This window comes from Lissotriton vulgaris, unplaced genomic scaffold (assembly GCF_964263255.1).
Source record: "Lissotriton vulgaris unplaced genomic scaffold, aLisVul1.2 SCAFFOLD_451, whole genome shotgun sequence".
NCBI lineage: Eukaryota > Metazoa > Chordata > Amphibia > Caudata > Salamandridae > Lissotriton > Lissotriton vulgaris.
This window is the reverse complement of record NW_028248472.1, coordinates 1218091-1236582: the sequence shown is the minus strand read 5'-3', so window position 1 is coordinate 1236582 and position 18492 is coordinate 1218091. Positions and strand designations below refer to the sequence as shown.

Here is an 18492-nt window from a genome sequence, read left to right as displayed (position 1 = left end):
AATCTCCCCTTGGCCTGCAACACCTATTGAATCATTTTATAACATTTTCTAAGGAACATGGCCTAGTATTAAATGAGGCAAAAACTAAATATATGATATTCTCGAGGGGGAACTCCAAGCCATCCAAGAGACAAATGTATGTAGGAGAATGTCCCCTCGAGCAAGATTTTGCATTTGACTATTTAGGTATTCATTAAATCACAAATTTAAGTTGGGCACCTCAAATCGAAAAGGCACAAGCATCCTTCATCCAACAAACCGCACACTGAGGTAAGATACATTAAAAAATGTGTCCAGGAAAGTGGGTTCAGCTCTAGAGATTTATAATACTAAAATACTGGGGGGGAACCTCTATGGGGCTGAATTGTAGAGCACTGGAAATGTAAACAGCCTTGTCTCTGTAAAAAACACGTTATTTTGATCAATGCCTAATCTTCCGATTAGCACACCCATAGTACCCAAGTGTAGGAGAGTATCATCTGCTTCTTATAGTTAACCCCACTTTATGCTGATGTTTCACTGATTTTCAACTTTAGTCTGATTGGGGCCCTGCTTTCAAGGACTGCAGCCTAGCTGCTTCCTCTCTAAAATGATTCCATGTACTTTAGGTACACTCCAGTTTGGGTACTGACAGGCCTCTCCTCCTCTGCACCCATGGACAGGCCTCTTCTCCTCTGCACCCCTGGACAGGCCTCACCTCCTCTGCACTCCTGGACAGGCCGCTCCTCCTCTGCACCCACTGGACAGGCCTCTGCACCCCTGGACAGGCCTCACCTCCTCTGCCCTCTGGACCGGCCTCACCTCCTCTGTACCTCCGGACAGGCCTCTCCACCTCTGCACCCCTGGACAGGCTTCTTCTCCTCGGCACCCCTGGAAAAGCCTCTCCTCCTCTGCACCCCTGGACATGCCTCTCCTCTTCTGCCTCCTGGACAGGCCTCACCTACTCTGTCCCCTGGACAGGTCTCACCTCCTCTGCACCCCTAGGCAGGCGTCTTCTCCTCTGCACCCCTGGAAAAGCCTCTCCTCCTCTGCACCCCTAGGCAGGCCTCACCTCCTCTGCACCACTTGGACAAGCCTCACTTCCTCTGTACCCCTTTGGAAAGGCCTCACCTCCTCTGTAACCCTGGTTAAGCCTCACCTCCTCTGCACAACTAGACAGGCCTCACCTCCTTTGCACCTGGTCAGGCCTCACCTCCTTAGCACCCCTGGTCAGGCCTCACCTCCTCTGCACCCCTGGGACAGGCCTCACCTCCTCTGCACCCCTGGGACAGGCCTCACCTCCTCTGCACCCCTGGGACAGGCCTCTCCTCCTCTGCACCCCTGGGACAGGCCTCTCCTCCTCTGCACCCCTGGACAGGCCTCACCTCCTCTGCACCCCTGGACAGGCCTCACCTCCTTTGCACCCTGGACAAGCCTCACCTCCATAGCACCCCTGGACAGGCCTCACCTCCTCTGCACCCTCTGGACAGGCCTCACCTCCTCTGTACCCCTGGACAGGCCTCACCTCCTTTGCACCTGGTCAGGCCTCACCTCCTTAGCACCCCTGGTCAGGCCTCACCTCCTCTGCACCCCTGGGACAGGCCTCACCTCCTCTGCACCCCTGGGACAGGCCTCTCCTCCTCTGCACCCCTGGACAGGCCTCACCTCCTCTGCACCCCTGGACAGGCCTCACCTCCTTTGCACCCTGGACAAGCCTCACCTCCATAGCACCCCTGGACAGGCCTCACGTCCTCTGCACCCCTGGACAGGCCTCACCTCCTCTGCACCCCTGGACAGGCCTCACCTCCTCTGCACCCTGGACAGGCCTCGCCTCCTCTGCACCCCTGGACAGGCCTCACCTCCTCTGCACCCTCTGGACAGGCCTCACCTCCTCTGTACCCCTGGACAGGCCTCACCTCCTCTGTACCCCTGGACAGGCCTCTCCTCCCCTGCACCTCTGGACAGGCCTCTCCTCCCCTGCACCTCTGGACAGGCCTCACCTCCTCTGCACCCCTGGACAGGCCTCTCCTCCTCTGCACCTCTGGACAGGCCTCACCTCCTCTGCACCCCTGGGCAGGCCTCTCTTCCTCTGCACCTCTGGACAGGCCTCACCTCCTCTACACCCCTGGACAGGCCTCTCCTCCCCTGCACCTCTGGACAGGCCTCACCTCCTCTGCACCCCTGGACAGGCCTCTCCTCCTCTGCACCCCTGGACAGGCCTCTCCTCCTCTGCACCCCTGGACTGGCCTCTCCTCCTCTGCACCTCTGGACAGGCCTCACCTCCTCTGCACCCCTGGACAGACCTCACCTCCTCTGCCCCCCCTGGACAGGCCTCACCTCTACTGCACCAAGGGACAGGCCTCTCTGTGCTTCTTACAGGAGTTCTCAGTGAAGCGCCTCTGACTCCGCCCTGAGCGTCGGGGCGCTATGCACAGGCCCCGTAGAGAGACACTGCTCCCCTGGACCTGCCCAGGCGCCCAGGTATTTTTGACTTTATTATTTATTTATTTATGCATTTTTATATAGCGCGGACTTTACCCGAAGGCGTCAGAGCGCTTCACAGTAGGAACAGAAAAGATACAAGATGAGAACATTACACGAGAACAGATTACAAAGGCAGACGTTACATTACATACAGTAAAAGTGAAAATTGTGAGCAACCAAAATACATGAGGTAGTAAAAAGTTGTGAGCAACCAAAAAATACATGAGGTAGTAAAAAGTGTAAAAGAGGAAACGGTGACAAGTGTGCAGGTTACAAAAGAGAACAAAGTATAAATTGAGGTATAATACTGCAATATGTGGTAGACACTCAGGCCCCAGAACAAGCGTTACGTGGGCAAAGGTGGCACTTGTGCAAGTATCAAAGGAAGAAGCATGTGAGGTAGTAAACCGTGTGTTACAAAGGCAAACTGAAGTGTGCATGATTACAAAAGGGTACTAAACACAAGTACATGGAAAATACTGCAAAAAGGCAAACACTCCAACCACAAGAACACACTGGGAAGGCACTTCATGGTCATGTAAAGTAGAACTTATCAGTAGTGGGAGGTATTCCTTCAAATAACAAAGAGGACATGAATTACTATTGGAGGTGTCTCTGGAGGAGGAGAACTTTGAGGTCCCTTTTGAAGGCCTGGGAGGAGGCGGTGGTCCGAAGCTGAGGCGGCAGGGAGTTCCAGATTCTCACTGCGCTGCCTGAAAAGGATTGGGCCATCGTTCTTTCCTTCTTGAAAGTGGGAGGTTCAAGCAGTAGATTCTCCGCATTGCGTGAAGGTCTAGAGCCTCCTTTCAGTTTATTCGCCAGATAGCGAGGAGAGGAGGAGTGCAAGGCTTTGTGGGTGATACAAGCGGTCTTGTAGATAGCTCTAGCCTCGAAAAGGAAGCCAGCGAAGGGTGGATAACATCGGTGTGATGTGATCGCTTCTTTTGGCCCCATAAATGAAACAAGCTGCTGAATGGAAAACAGACTTAAGTGGGGACAGGTGAGATTTGGGGAGGCCAGTAAGAAGAGAATTGCAGTAGTCTAGTCTGGAGAGGACCAGCGATTGCACCAGGATTATAAGGTCCTGCTCCGGGAAGAAGCGACGGACTCCCCAAAGAAGGCGCAGTTGGTATTGAGCAGATTTTGCAACGGAATTGATGTGGGGAGTTAGATTGAGTTTTTTGTCTAGAATGACACCAAGGGATTTTGCGTTGTCGACAATGATGGGTTTATTGTTTAGTAGATTCATCTAATCCATCCATGATTGAACCGGGGGAGGGGAGAGTGAGGAGGAGAAGAGGAGGAATTCAGTTTTGGAGGGATTCAGAATCAGTTGATGAGTTGACATCCAGTTTTGAATGGAGTCGAGAGTAGAGCTTAGGATGGAGAGATCGTGAGTGGAAGCAACCTTGAGGTAGAGTTGAGTGTCGTCTGCATAGAGATGATAGTGAATCCCAGATTTGCTTAGGAGATTTCCCAGTGGTTCTAAATAGAGATTGAACCCCAAAGTGTCCTCTCTGGGAGGGGGCAGATCTCTGGGGTATTTCTGACTTGTGGTGATGATCGTGTCTTGTTTCTAGAAAAGAAGGGGGGTCCAAAAGAGACTCCAAGGCTATATCAGTCTTCACTTAGTTTGTGTAAGAGGGACACACTCAAAAACTCTGGACCTCTGAGTTTTGAACAGATAAAGTCTTTAAGGGGGTTGTGAGTGTGCTTACAACAGTTCTTCGTTTCATCAGGCTGAATCCTTAGTCATATAGATTGAGTCAAAAGTCCATTTTTTAATATAGAAAGGCGATCTTTATTGATTCGAATAAAAACATGAACAGCCGACACGTGTTTCGCCCCCTTTGGCGATTCGCGCCAGGGCTTTTTCAAGGCTATTTACATATAAGTCTGCTCATTGCAGTTCTTCCTCATTATTATGCTGGTTTCCAACAAACATCCGATTTTTCAATAGTATAAATTTGTGAGGGGAAATCCCTAAGTTCCGAAGTCAGGAGCCTGCAGGTCGTTCCTTCCGCTTTCGGAATCGGATCGTGTCTTGTGCAGCTGACACAGCACCCCACTGTACCCCACTCCTGATGTCTGTCCCTCTGGGGGTGTTATACTGCGTGTGTCTCTTCTTGTGCACAACTTGTGATAATAAATGTTTAATCCGAGTGACTTGACTCCCCACGGCCTCGTTCACGCTTTATAAACAAAACTGTTGGACAGGCCTTGTGGAAGGCCCCGCCCCTCCCCGCATGGCAGGGCCCGGACCCCTGCTCCTCCTGTGTCCTAGACAAGAAATATCCCGGCAACCCACCGGAGCAACCCACGGTCCGTCCCCGACGGAACTCCAGCTCCTGAACACCCCGGTATCGGCTTGCCCGGGCCCCTTCCAGAACCACTGCCCCCGGCCCAGCCGCCATTTTGGACACTACACGACAAGGCCACGTGGCCTCGGATCGACCCCAACCCCGGGCCTGGCCAGGCCCCGACATCGAGGCACCACCATCCACCCAGGGGGTGAAGAGACCACTTGGCAGGTAAATGGGAGAAGGAGTGTCGATGGCTCCCCTCCGCCAGGTGTCGATCGCCCCCAGCCTCCCCGGGCGCTGGCTCCACCCCCCTGCTGGGTGTCTGGACTCCCTCATCCCGGACCTCCCGACCTCCAAGTGCGAGGGTCCGGAGATCAAAGGGCGCCAGACCTATAACTGGGGCAGCTCCAGAGCAGGAAGGCAGTTGTATCCTGGAGTCGAGAGACACCAAGACGAACTCATCCTTGGAGGCCTGCTGGCGCTGCCGCGGCTCCTTCTCGTGAACCATCTTCCAGGCCTGCTGGCGCTGCCGCGGCCCTCCTCATCGTGAAACCATCTTCGAAGCCTGCTGGCGCTGCCGCGGCCCTCCTCATCGTGAAACCATCTTCGAAGCCTGCTGGCGCTGCCGCGGCCCTCCTCATCGTGAAACCATCTTCGAAGCCTGCTGGCGCTGCCGCGGCCCTCCTCATCGTGAAACCATCTTCGAAGCCTGCTGGCGCTGTCGCGGCCCTCATCATTGTGAACCATCTTCGAAGCCTGCTGGCGCTGCCACGGCCCTCATCATCGTGAACCATCTTCGAAGCCTGCTGGCGCTGCCGCGGCCCTCATCATCCTGAACCATCTTCGTAGCCTGCTGGCGCTGCCGCAGCCCATCCTTGCGAACCCTCAAGCTCGAGGATTGTGAGCTCCATCTCCTGCTGCTCCCGTACCGGCCCGGTACTAAGACTGTCCCGCTACCCCTTTTCCCCAAAGAGACTAGAATTGGCAGGATCCTCGTATCCTGGTCCCGCTGTATCGTTTATCACCTTGCCTCAAGATTTCTATATAAAGTGTGCAGAACTCATCTTTGTGTGGTGTCCATCTGTGGGGGGGGAAGTTACTTGTCTGTACGATCACCGGAGAAGGCCCTCACCGGAGGCCTCTCCCCCTGTACTCGGCCGACCCTCCGGGTCTCCGTCTAACATTGGTGGCTAGTGGCGCGATCCGAGCCGACGCATAATCGTAGAGAGTAACTCACCCCACGACACACAGCCACCATGACGACAAAGGAGAGTGGAACAACGGAAAAATTCCTGATGGAGAAACTAGAAGAATATAGCCACAAGGAACTAAAACAATTCTGTATAGAACTGGGCATTGCTACCACAGGACTGAGCACGAAAGATGACCTCAAACACGCCTTGGAGTCTTGGGCGGAGACGGAAACGCCCTTACCCCAAAACCAAAGCCTCGAGACCACCGAAACAAGCACCGCTCCTACAGAGGAAAGAAGACCGGGCCTCTCGTCCGAGGAGGCCCGAGAACGGGAGAAGAGCCGGCTCCACGAATTGGAACTGGCTCGACTTTGCTTAGATGGAGAACTCAAATTGGCGGAACAAAAAATAACACTAGAACACTTACGGCTCCGAGAGGAGCGAGAAGAGAAAAAGAGTCAGAGGGAGCTGGAAGAGAAAAGACTAGCCTACGAGCATGAGCGCAACTTGAAGGAACTAGAGATTCGGAGACAGAACAAAGACCTCGGAGTCTCCGGGCACCAGAGCCCCCCTGTCACTACGGACCCCAAGGTCCACATCCCCAAGGATGTCGTCAGAGAATATTACCGGAACGATGATATCCAGCAATGGTTCAAAGCCTACGAGGTAGCAATGACCTCCCACCGGATCCCACGGAGCGACTGGGGAGCCGGGTTATGGGGGAGGTTTGTCAACGAAGGGCGAGACGCCCTGCTGCAACTCTCTGACCATCAGATGACGTCCTACGACCACATGAAGGCCGCCCTCCTCACTCGATACGGACTCACGCCCGAGATGTACCGTCAGAGGTTCCACGACTGCAAACGGATCCCGGGTACAACTTGGGTGGAGTACGTGAACTTCTTTAGCCGAGCCTTCGAGGGGTGGATCAAGGGCAGCCAGGTGACCACTTACGAGCAGCTATTCGACCTTATTGTATGGGAGCACCTCTCTAATAACTGCTTCGTCGAGCTCAGGCAGCACCTCCGTGACAGTAAACTGACTGAACCCCGAAAACTCGTCATCAAAGCAGACCGATGGGAGAGCACACGAGTTCCTCGAAACTGGCCCAGCGAACAGAACAGAGCCTCCCAAGGGCCCCATCGCCCCCGAGGGGGAGGAGGAGGCCAGGGTCGGGGCAGAGACACCGTCCCGGTGGCTCCCACCAGCAACACCCCGCCCCCGGCCGGAAGAGGAAGCCCTCCGACGCGACCAGGGTTCCGCACCAACGTTACCTGCCACCGATGCCAACGACCGGGCCACCACGCCAATGATCCCAACTGCCCGAAAAACCCGAGTCCCATGCCCCGCCAGGTCGCTGCCGCCGCCCTGGAAGAAGAACAAGCCCAAGAAGACACCGAAGAGTACGAGCCAGATCAGCCCGAGTGGGAACCCGCCGCCATGTCCCTGGTCTGCCTAGGGGAAAGAGACCTGATTCCGCGGGCGCCCCTTCCCGCCAACACGCAGAAGTACAGCCAGTGGGTCACCATTAATGGACACCGGGCTGAAGCCCTCCGTGACACCGGGGCCAGTGTGACCGCAGTCCGCTGCCATCTGGTGACCCCGGACCAGATCTTACAAAATGTACTTTGTCCAGTACGGTCGGCCGACAACTCCAAGAGCCTGTGTCGGATGGCCTGCGTTCCCTTCGAGTGGGGAGGGGTATCCGGCATGCTAAAAGTGACTGTCCGCGACGATGCCCCCATAGACTGCCTCCTGGGGAACGACCTCGAAAGTTCTCCCTGGTCAGCCGTTGAGCGAAGAGAGCACCTGGGGATGCTGGGCCTCCCTGCATCCCCAGGTGCTCTCTTCGCTCTTCTCTGCGTAACGACCCGGTCCATGGCCGCCCGCACCATCCCCAGTCCCGAAGAGCCAGAATGGTCAGAACCCCCTCTGCCGATCGTCCCCGAAGGAGCAGCCCCGGAGCCCAGTTCCCCGGAGTCCAGCGAAGAAGGACTTGATCGGCTCCGGGACCTTCCCGAACTGGCCCAGTGGCGTCAAGAGGGTGGCCCCACTCAGGAACAATTCCGACAGGAGCAGAGAACGTGTCCCTCCCTCGAGGGACTCCGACAGCATGCCTCCTCCATCGAGTTCGAGCCGGGACAACAGGTCTGGGTGATGTCCCCGGTTGAACCTTGCGCCCTACAGGACAAATGGTGTGGGCCCTTCAAGGTAGTAGAGCGCAAGGGTCCAGTCACCTACCTGATCGACATGGAGTCACCCCGGAACCCCCTACGGGTCCTCCCCGCCAACAGACTCAAACCCCACTTCGTGCGCTCGGAACTTAGCCTCCTGATGGCTACCGACAGTGGGACTGAAGAAGACTCCGAGCCCCTCCCTGACTTGCTGAAAACGCTCGAAAAGGACGGCTCCGTGGAAGGGGTCAGACTCTCCGATGCCTTATCCCCAGAGCAACGCCAAGACTGTCGAGACCTTCTGCTCCAATTTGCCGACCAATTTCCCTCATCCCCGGGATCACCCCCTGGTGCCTTCACAACGTAGATACCGGGGATAGCCCCCCTATCTGACACAGGGCGTACCGAGTGCCATATCGAGTGCGCGCCTGCATCCAGACAGAAGTCTCCAAAATGTTGGCTCTGGGAGTGATCGAGCCATCCGACAGCCCCTGGGCCAGCCCGGTCGTGCTGGTCCCCAAGGCTGCTGCCCCGAAAGTCGCCCCGAGCTCAGGTTCTGTGTAGACTATTGGGGTCTGAACGCCGTTACCAGGACCGACGCTCATCCCATCCCCCGGGCAGATGAGCTGATTGACCGCATGGGGGCCGCCCGCTACCTGAGCATCTTCGACTTGACAGCGGGCTACTGGCAGATCGGCCTCACCCCAGGGGCCCAAGAGCGATCCGCCTTCTCTACCCCGGATGGCCACTACCACTTCAAGGTGATGCCATTCGGCATGAAAAACGCCCCCGCCACCTTCCAGAGACTCGTGAACCAGGTACTGGCGGGCCTCGAGGAATTCAGTGCCGCCTATCTGGACGATATTGCTGTGTACAGTCGCCACTGGGCAGAACACCTCCACCACCTCCAGGAGGTCCTGAACGCCCTCCGGCAGGCCGGGCTGACCATCAAAGCCAGCAAGTGCCAGATTGGCCAAGGGTCCGTGACCTACCTGGGACACCAAGTGGGAAGTGGCCTGGTGGCCCCCCTCCAGCTCAAGATCGCTGCCATTCAGGCCTGGGAACCTCCGGTCACCCAAACAGAGGTCCGAGCCTTCTTGGGGCTCACCGGGTACTACTGGCGCTTTGTAAAGGACTATAGCAGCATTGTGGGGCCCCTCACGGAACTCACATCCAAGAAGAACCCCAAAACAGTCAACTGGAGTCCTGAATGCCAGGCGGCTTTTGAGAAATTGAAGTCCGCCATGTGCACCGCCCCGGTGCTCCAGGCCCCCGACTACAGCCGGGAGTTCATAGTACAGACAGACGCCTCAGATCATGGCGTGGGGGCCGTCCTCTCCCAACTCAACACCGAGGGAGTTGACCAACCAGTGGCCTTCATCAGCCGACGCCTGCTGGCCCGAGAGCAGCGCTGGAGAACCATCGATCGGGAGGCCTTCGCCGTGGTGTGGGCCCTCAAGAAGCTCCGGCCCTATCTCTTCGGTACCCACTTCCGGGTGGAAACAGATCACCGCCCCCTGCAATGGCTAATGCAGATGCGGGGAGAGAACCCAAAGTTGTTGCGCTGGTCCATCTCCCTGCAGGGGATGGACTTCACTGTGGAGCATCGTCCAGGCCAAGACCACGCCAACGCAGACGGCCTGTCACGCTTCTTCCGCCTCGGCGAGGAGAGTACCCAAGAGGATGGGTGACTCTCCCTGCCTTCAGCTGGGGGGGACGCATGTTGGGCAGGCCTCGTGGAAGGCCCCGTCCCTCCCCGCATGGCAGGGCCCGGACCCCTGCTCCTCCTGTGTCCTAGACAAGAACTATCCCGGCAACCCACCGGAGCAACCCACGGTCCGTCCCCGACGGAACTCCAGCTCCTGAACACCCCGGTATCGGCGGGCCCGGGCCCCTTCCAGAACCACTGCCCCCGGCCCAGTCGCCATTTTGGACACTACACGACAAGGCCACGTGGCCTCGGATCGACCCCAACCCCGGGCCTGGCCAGGCCCCGACATCGAGGCACCACCATCCACCCAGGGGGTGAAGAGACCACTTGGCAGGTCAATGGGAGAAGGAGTGTCGATGGCTCCCCTCCGCCAGGTGTCGATCGCCCCCAGCCTCCCCGGGCGCTGGCTCCACCCCCCTGCTGGGTGTCTGGACTCCCTCATCCCGGACCTCCCGACCTCCAAGTGCGAGGGTCCGGACATCAAAGGGCGCCAGACCTATTACTGGGGCAGCTCCAGAGCAGGAAGGCAGTTGTATCCTGGAGTCGAGAGACACCGAGACGAACTCATCCTTGGAGGCCTGCTGGCGCTGCCGCGGCTCCTTCTCGTGAACCATCTTCCAGGCCTGCTGGCGCTGCCTGCGCGGCCCTCCTCATTGTGAAACCATCTTCGAAGCCTGCTGGCGCTGCCGCGGCCCTCCTCATCGTGAAACCATCTTCGAAGCCTGCTGGCGCTGCCGCGGCCCTCCTCATCGTGAACTATCTTCGAAGCCTGCTGGCGCTGCCGCGACCCTCATCATCGTGAACCATCTTCGAAGCCTGCTGGCGCTGCCGCGGCCCATCCTTGCGAACCCTCAAGCTCGAGGATTGTGAGCTCCATCTCCTGCTGCTCCCGTACCGGCCCGGTACTAAGACTGTCCCGCTACCCCTTTTCCCCAAAGAGACTAGAATTGGCAGGATCCTCGTATCCTGGTCCCGCTGTATCGTTTATCACCTTGCCTCAAGATTTCTATATAAAGTGTGCAGAACTCATCTTTGTGTGGTGTCCATCTGTGGGGGGGAAGTTACTTGTCTGTACGATCACCGGAGGGGCCCCTCTGCTGCTCCTTCTGGGAGGGGCCCCTCTGCTGCTCCTTGTGGGAGGGGCCCCTCTGCTGCTCCTTGTGGAAGGGGTCCCTCTGCTGCTCCTCTTGGAAGGGGCCCCTCTGCTGCTCCTCTTGGGAGGGGCCCCTCTGCTGCTCCTCGTGGGAGGGGCCCCTCTGCTGCTCCTCTTTGGAGGGGCCCCTCTGCTGCTCCTCTTTGGAGGGGCCCCTCTGCTGCTCCTCGTGGGAGGGGCCCCTCTGCTGCTCCTCGTGGGAGGGGCCCCTCTGCTGCTCCTCGTGGGAGGGGCCCCTCTGCTGCTCCTTGTGGGAGGGGCCCCTCTGCTGCTCCTTGTGGGAGGGGCCCCTCTGCTGCTCCTTGTGGGAGGGGCCCCTCTGCTGCTCCTCGTGGGAGGGGCCCCTCTGCTGCTCCTCGTGGGAGGGGCCCCTCTGCTGCTCCTCGTGGGAGGGGCCCCTCTGCTGCTCCTCGTGGGAGGGGCCCCTCTGCTGCTCCTCGTGGGAGGGGCCCCTCTGCTGCTCCTCGTGGGAGGGGCCCCTCTGCTGCTCCTCGTGGGAGGGGCCCCTCTGCTGCTCCTCGTGGGAGGGGCCCCTCTGCTGCTCCTCGTGGGAGGGGCCCCTCTGCTGCTCCTCGTGGGAGGGGCCCCTCTGCTGCTCCTCGTGGGAGGGGCCCCTCTGCTGCTCCTCGTGGGAGGGGCCCCTCTGCTGCTCCTCGTGGGAGGGGCCCCTCTGCTGCTCCTTCTGGGAGGGGCCCCTCTGCTGCTCCTTCTGGGAGGGGCCCCTCTGCTTCTGATTGTGGTGGGGGGAAGTTAGGTGGCTGGAAAGAGGAAAAGAAAGGGGAGGCTGGGACATCTTAAGGATTTTGGGGGCCCTGGACCAAACATTTTGGGCCCCTGCTCAGAGCAGTTGTGAATTCCTGATCCAGTCAGACTGCTCCAGACTCTAAAGTGTGTCCAATGACTCAGCAGCAGCTCACTGACGTCACTGCACACAATCCCTGCCACCCACCTGTAATACAAATATATGAAAACAAACTGTATTTAAAAACTATTCAAGGTCATCGGGGCAGGGCTGTGTGGAGAACAGAGCCAGGTCTATCAGGGGCCCCTGAAAGGCTGGGGCCAGAGCCAGGTCTATCAGGGGCCCCTGAAAGGCTGGGGCCCGGTGCCAGAGCCCACTTTGCCAAGGCCTTAAAACGACTCTGGGAGGAGGGAGAGGGCGAAACAGGGGGAGGGGAGGTGGAGAGAAAGCAATCAGAGAGAGGAAAGAAGTGGAGATGGGTGTATGGATTGATGGGTGGATGGATGGATGGGTGGATGGGTGGGTGGGTGAATGGATGGATGGATGGATGGAAGGGTAGATGGATGGTAGGGTAGATGGATGAATGGGTGGGTGGGTGGGTGGGTGTGTGGATGGTTAGATGAATGAAATGGAAATTATGTTTATAAAGCGCTCGCAGGCCGAGGCGTCTTGGCACTGAAACAATGAGACAACAGTGCACTGACAGTTGCTAAAGCTAGTTAAGACGGAAACAGCCAGGACTCCAAGCAAGTTAGTTTGCAGCCTCATGGCAGTTGGCATCTAATTCCATAATTTGGAGGCACGATAGGCAAAACCTCTGCCCCCCCAACTGGCTCTGCAATATTTCGGTGTTTGAACAAGACCCCCATTCGTTGATCTTAAGTTCCTCGTGGGAACATACCTTGGGAAGAGTTTCTGGATATCGGCTGCTCGGCCACCGTAAAGTGCCTTATGGACCTGACAGAGAGCCTTAACCTCCACTCTGTGCTGGGTGGGAAGCCACTGGAGTGATCTGATTCCAGCTGAAGTGGAATGAATGGCCTTTCAGAATATTTAAAAGCAAACGGGCAGATGAGTTTTGAAGAGACTGTAATTTTGCCAGCTGAGCTTTATGAATGCCCACAAACAGAGCATTACAGTAGATAATATTGGTCAAACAGGAATGAAAACTGATGTCCGGGACTTCCGGATCTCTTGATACGGATATAATAATTTGGGAATCATCCGCATAGGAGACCAGGGTGAAGCCACGCTCTCCAACAATTGTGGCTAGTGGGGTGACTTATAGGTTGAAAATGGTGGGTGATAGAGCTGAGCCCTGCGGCACCCCACAAGGAAGATGGGAGGTGTCAGATTGCAGATGACCCCAGATGATACTCTGCTCTCTGGATGCAAGGAAGGAGGTGAGGAGGGCCAGGGCCATCTCCCCAATCCCCAAAGTCTTCAGCCGCTGCACTAACACCGTTCGATTCACGCTGTCAAATGCTGCCGATAGATCTAGGAGGGTGAGGATGACCCAGCCGCCCCTTGTCAACCTGACCACAAATCCCTTCTGTAGCCATTATCAGCGCCATGAACGGAAGCCATGCTGGCTATAATCTAACAAATTGTTACATTCAAGGAATTGAGTCAGTTCCATATTCATTGTTTTTTACAGGATTTTGGCTGCTGGTGGCAAACAGGAGATTGGACGGTAGGGCAGGTTTCTTTAGGATCGGCCTGATACAGACTTTTTTCCAGGCACATGGAAAACTCCCTGAGTCAAGTACTTTGTTAAGAAGGGGGGTTACATAAGCACTAATTGTGTCTGGAACTTAATGAAGAATTGCGGGAGGACATGGATCATTAGGTGAGCCTGACTTGGTGGTTAAAAGAAGGTGCTTCACCTGCTGTGGTGTGAAACTTAAAAAGCTTATGAGTTGGCTCTGAGAGCTGACCACGTCCTCTGATAACTTAGAGTAAGCAGTTGTAGTGGTTACGGTAGGAAGGAGCTCGTCATAAATATTTTGGACTTTTGATTGAAAAAAAACTAGCCAGCTTATTACAAAAGGCTTGATCAGGCTTAAACTGAGGGATGGGTCGGTGGCTGGATGGATGGAAAGAGAGAGAGAGAGATTGCACAAGAACGTTAAGAGAGCGAAGCTGATTTGAACATTTTTGCCAGGGTCGCTGCTGGTTGCCCGTCCCGTCCGGCTAGGAAGGACCACGCGGAGGCAGGAGCTGCTGGTACCACAGAGTCCTATATCACTACCACTGGAGCGGGGGTGTCACTTCTTGTCCTAATAACCCCCCTCCTTTCTGTCCCCCTCCCCAGCAGAAGTAATGTCCAGGTGTCTGGGGAGGGACAACTCTCTGTTGCTGCAGGGTCCTGCTTTCCTGTGTTGTACACTACTACATACAGTGCTTAATTTGTAAAAGAATGAGAGCCGGGCCCAAAGTTGTACTCAGAAGCCCACAGCCGGCGCTACTGAATGTCGGGTGCTGAATACCAAGGCTGAGCAGTCTGGATTCCACCTCATGGTTCTTTAATCCAGATAATCTCGCCTCCTTAATCTCACTCCTGTAGGTCCCTGCTTTCTCCCTTTGGCACTTTTTTCATCGTTCTCCCCCCTTGTGTGTTTTTCACTACCTCCTTATGGGTCAAAGTCTGATGAGGAAAAATAAGTGCCGGCCCCCAAATAGAGAGTGCTGATGGGCCCCATCTGTGACCACCTGCTCAAATAAGCCCTAAACATTATCTTACCCCACGGTTGACAAATGAAAGAATTTAGGGCCATCAGGAGGGGTGAGGGGAAGAAGAAAAACAGACAGGAAGGAGAAGAATGAAAGGAAAGAAAACACGAAAAAAGTGTGCTGAGGAAGAGAATACACACAAGCCACTCCATGACCACATCTGCTCGACCCATCACTGTGGACTTCTGCGTTTTAGCTGTTGCTTCAAATACTATGGTGGTCTCATGGTCCTCGGGAGGGGGGTAATCTGGCCTGGCTCATGGTGGTCTGGCTCATGGTGGTCTCATGATCCTACGGGTGGTCTGGCTCCTGGTGGTCTCATGAGCCTACGGGTGGTCTGGCTCCTGGTGGTCTCATGAGCCTACGGGAGGGGTGTAATCTGGTCTCACTCATGGTGGTCTCATGATCCTATGGGTGGTCTAGCTCATGGTGGTCTAATTAGCCTACGGGTGGTCTGGCTCCTGGTGGTCTCATGAGCCTACGGGTGGTCTGGCTCCTGGTGGTCTCATGAGCCTACGGGTGGTCTGGCTCCTGGTGGTCTCATGAGCCTACGGGAGGGGTGTAATCTGGTCTCACTCATGGTGGTCTCATGATCCTATGGGTGGTCTAGCTCATGGTGGTATAATGAGCCTACGGGTGGTCTGGCTCCTGGTGGTCTCATGAGCCTACGGGTGGTCTGGCTCTTTCTTCCAAACATCTTGTGTCGGTGTAGATGCGGCCAAAGAATGGGATCTCTTCTTTTTCTAGTTTACGCTTGACTGGATTCAGTCAATCCAACGCCGTCCTGCTGGAGGTCTCGCCTACTCAGCCAGGAAGCCCAGACTCTGGGCCTCATTTATGAGGTTTTGGGTAGGGCAGCACCAAAAGGAATCTTGCTGTACTGCTCTATGCCAGAACAAAAGGGCAGGAATGTGCCGTATCTATGTGATACAGCGCATTCCTGTCCTATCCCCCAGCGGAGGCGCACAATGGGCTGCCATCCGCCAATACAGGCATCCTTTCTCCATGGTGCAATGCAAGGGTGCCTGCGTTGCAGGGTTGATTGATTTTGTGAAGGAAGGGAGACCTTCCTGCACAAAGTCAATCACAAGAGGCGATTTCCTTTGTCTATTAGTGCGGCAGACTGCAGCACTAATAGAAAAAGGAAAGCAGGGGGGGGCGGGACATAAAATAAATCTCCTTGTTGTGCCTCCCTAATGCCACCCCTGGGGTGGCGTTAGATTCTGTCATATTCCCAGGTTCACAATGTATCGTACATCAGGGAATGCGTCAGGTTCCATGAGTGTTGTGTGGGAACACCCACAGTAACACCCATGGAACACCCTTTTCATGCAGTGTTCTGAGTGAAAGGGGCACATATTTATAAGGAGAACAAAACAGGGTCCTGACTCTTAACCAGCAAGGCTTAGTCAAATTGATCAGTGCAACAAAACAGCTGCCAGTGCTGGACACAATTAAATCAACTTATTGTAAAAAGACTGTTACGAACAAAACAGATCAGTCGGTTGTCACTAACGTCACTAGTTTATTTTGGTAAATGAATTACTTCATCAATTTATTTCTCATTTTCTCTCAAAAAGCATTTTTTATGCATATATACAAGATATACAAAATGTTCAAACAGTAGAAAACAAATAAACATTTACAATTTGTCCTCACATCCACTCTCCACACTGTTTACACCATACATTCATTCAACACTCACCATGCATACAACATAAACCACTGAGGTATAGACCTTTGTCAAAAAAAGCAATATTTAAACCAACCAATTAATTAGTGGATCCAATAGTTACAATACTTTTTCTATGCATTTTTTCATGACAAATCTTTTTGGACTGAAACCTGTAATATCGTATTACAGGACTTGTAGTAATTTTGTTTTAACAAAGGTCAATTTAGGTCGACGCTTTTCGAACCCCGTACTGCGGGGTTCTCGTCAGGACCAGAAAGATTTCTACAAAACAAAAGACAACAATTTCCATATTAAAAACCTATAACATTGCCAAACTCTAATTAACAACAAAACAGCCACCAGTCGGCTCCACCACGCCTACCTTGACAATCCCGCTATTGATGTTTCTTTAGTTGTATGATAAATATTGTGTTTTGAAATTCTGCATACAGGAAGACAAGGACATAACAATAATGACTTAATATTCATTGCACCGACCACTACATGTCCTATCTGCACATCCAATGTGCACTCTGGCACTGACCTTTTAGATGAAGTGCGAATCCTGACCAGTACTCGTGATGGCAAGAACCATTAGTCCAACTTGTAAAGGGTAATTGGCTTGGCCGCTGAAAGTTGGCTGCTAGTACTCCACTTGCCCTGTAAAATGTAACAAACCATCTAACATCCACTTAAGTCGAGTTCGGATGAGGTAATCTCGTCCATGGTTGTAAAACGGACTTACTTTTGAAATTGGCATGGCGCGCCTGGTCACATACAGGCAGTGTGCCTTCCCACGTGTTTATTTACTCAAAGACGCCCGTTTCAAGGAACATAATAAAAGGCAGCTTTAGTTTCTATGACCCCCGAACGGCTCTATTTCGTAAACTCCCTAGAGCGGAGAAGTGGTCTTCCAGCATGCTTCTAGCGCCCCGGGTCCGATAGCGCTGCTTGGTAACTCGTGACGAAGCATTCCCTTACCTAACAGCGCCTCTGTTGCGATCTCGCGATGGCTCCTCATCCGCTTCCTGCCTCGTGTAGCGGTCATGTGATCGGCACTTGCGATCTCGCGATGGCTCCTCATCCGCTTCCTGCCTCGTGTAGCGGTCATGTGATCGGCACTTGCGATCTCGCGATGGCTCCTCATCCGCTTCCTGCCTCGTGTAACGGTCATGTGATCGGCACTTGCGATCTCGCGATGGCTCCTCATCCGCTTCCTGCCTCATGTAGCGGTCATGTGATCGGCACTTCTTAAAGGGACATATACCTCTGAAACATTGTCCCCGAACAGCGCATGCTCTGGATGATAGTTGAAATCATGATTGATTGGACATACTGTAATGATTTAGTTTTTGGGATTATATGTCAATCCGTCATTTTACATTTGATTGAAGGACTTCTGGTCCCCAGTTTAAACGTGGGTGCACCTCACTAGAATTTCACATAGGCGAAAGTACTGAAACATCATAGCACCTCATCCCTCCAAGTCTGCCAATCATATAGTGTGTGGTTGATGCAGTCTGTCTCCTATTAACACTACCCTCGCTTGTGCCATCCGTACTTGAAACCAATGGGATGACAATACTTTTTCTCCTTCAAACATCATCGTGCATGTATAGTGAATGCTAAGCTCAGAAACGTATCGATCTTTACATGCCACAATGTGACACAGTAGCCTCCCCTGGTTTAGTCAAATGACCCATTATCATGAGGTCTTTCATTGATCTGCTGAATGAGTGATTCAAGGGGTCCCCTTAAACACTTCCGAAATTTCGTTAAATCCAGTAAAGGCAGTGTTATATTTCATGATAAGTAAGGCCTCTCTTTGTGCCAGTTTAGCCTCCGTGCCGCTGCCTCTAGGATCCTGCTCAATGTCCAGCGAAGGTCTTCCTCTTTGTGTTTACACACTTCCCAGTGTTGAACTAATGGCGCTTTTGGAACTGCTCGTCGTATCCTGGACTTATGCTGAGTAATTCTCTGCCTTGCTTCCTGGGAGGTTTTGCCAATATACAATTTTGGACAAGGACACCATACCCCATACCCCATACATTATATTCATCGTTTGGCAACTGGTGAACGCTTCGTGTTTCCAATGTATTCCATTGAAAGTGAAAACGGAACCCTCCCCCGTTGAATCACAACATGTGCAGTTACCGCACCTGTGGTGTCCAACTACTGGGGGTAACCCCAACATCCCTCTCAGTGTAATTTTTGGTTCACGTGGAAGGGCTGCTCGCACTATATGATTTGCCACACTTCTCTCTTTTTTATAGGCGAACAACGGAGGTTCTTTTAAATCACCATGTAGGTCTTTAACCAGGTGCCAATTTTGCATGACCAATTTA

General features: G+C 54.2%; 1 protein-coding gene across 4 annotated transcripts in view; it reads right to left on the bottom strand.

Moving 5' to 3' along the window:
* The window catches only part of LOC147664116 (uncharacterized), a 55299-nt gene extending 38117 nt beyond the window's left edge, over positions 1-17182 (bottom strand). For 2 of the 4 annotated variants that reach the window (XR_015305182.1, XR_015305184.1), the window contains exons 1-3: positions 16893-17142; positions 16692-16807; positions 16530-16589 (exon numbers count right to left, since the gene is read on the bottom strand). The gene's annotated coding sequence lies outside the window, so the exon portion shown is untranslated. Of the gene's footprint in view, positions 1-16529; positions 16590-16691; positions 16808-16892 lie in introns of all 4 variants that reach the window. The other 2 variants (XR_015305183.1, XM_086949980.1) reach the window with 2 other exon arrangements.
* Positions 17183-18492: the final 1310 nt, after the last annotated feature.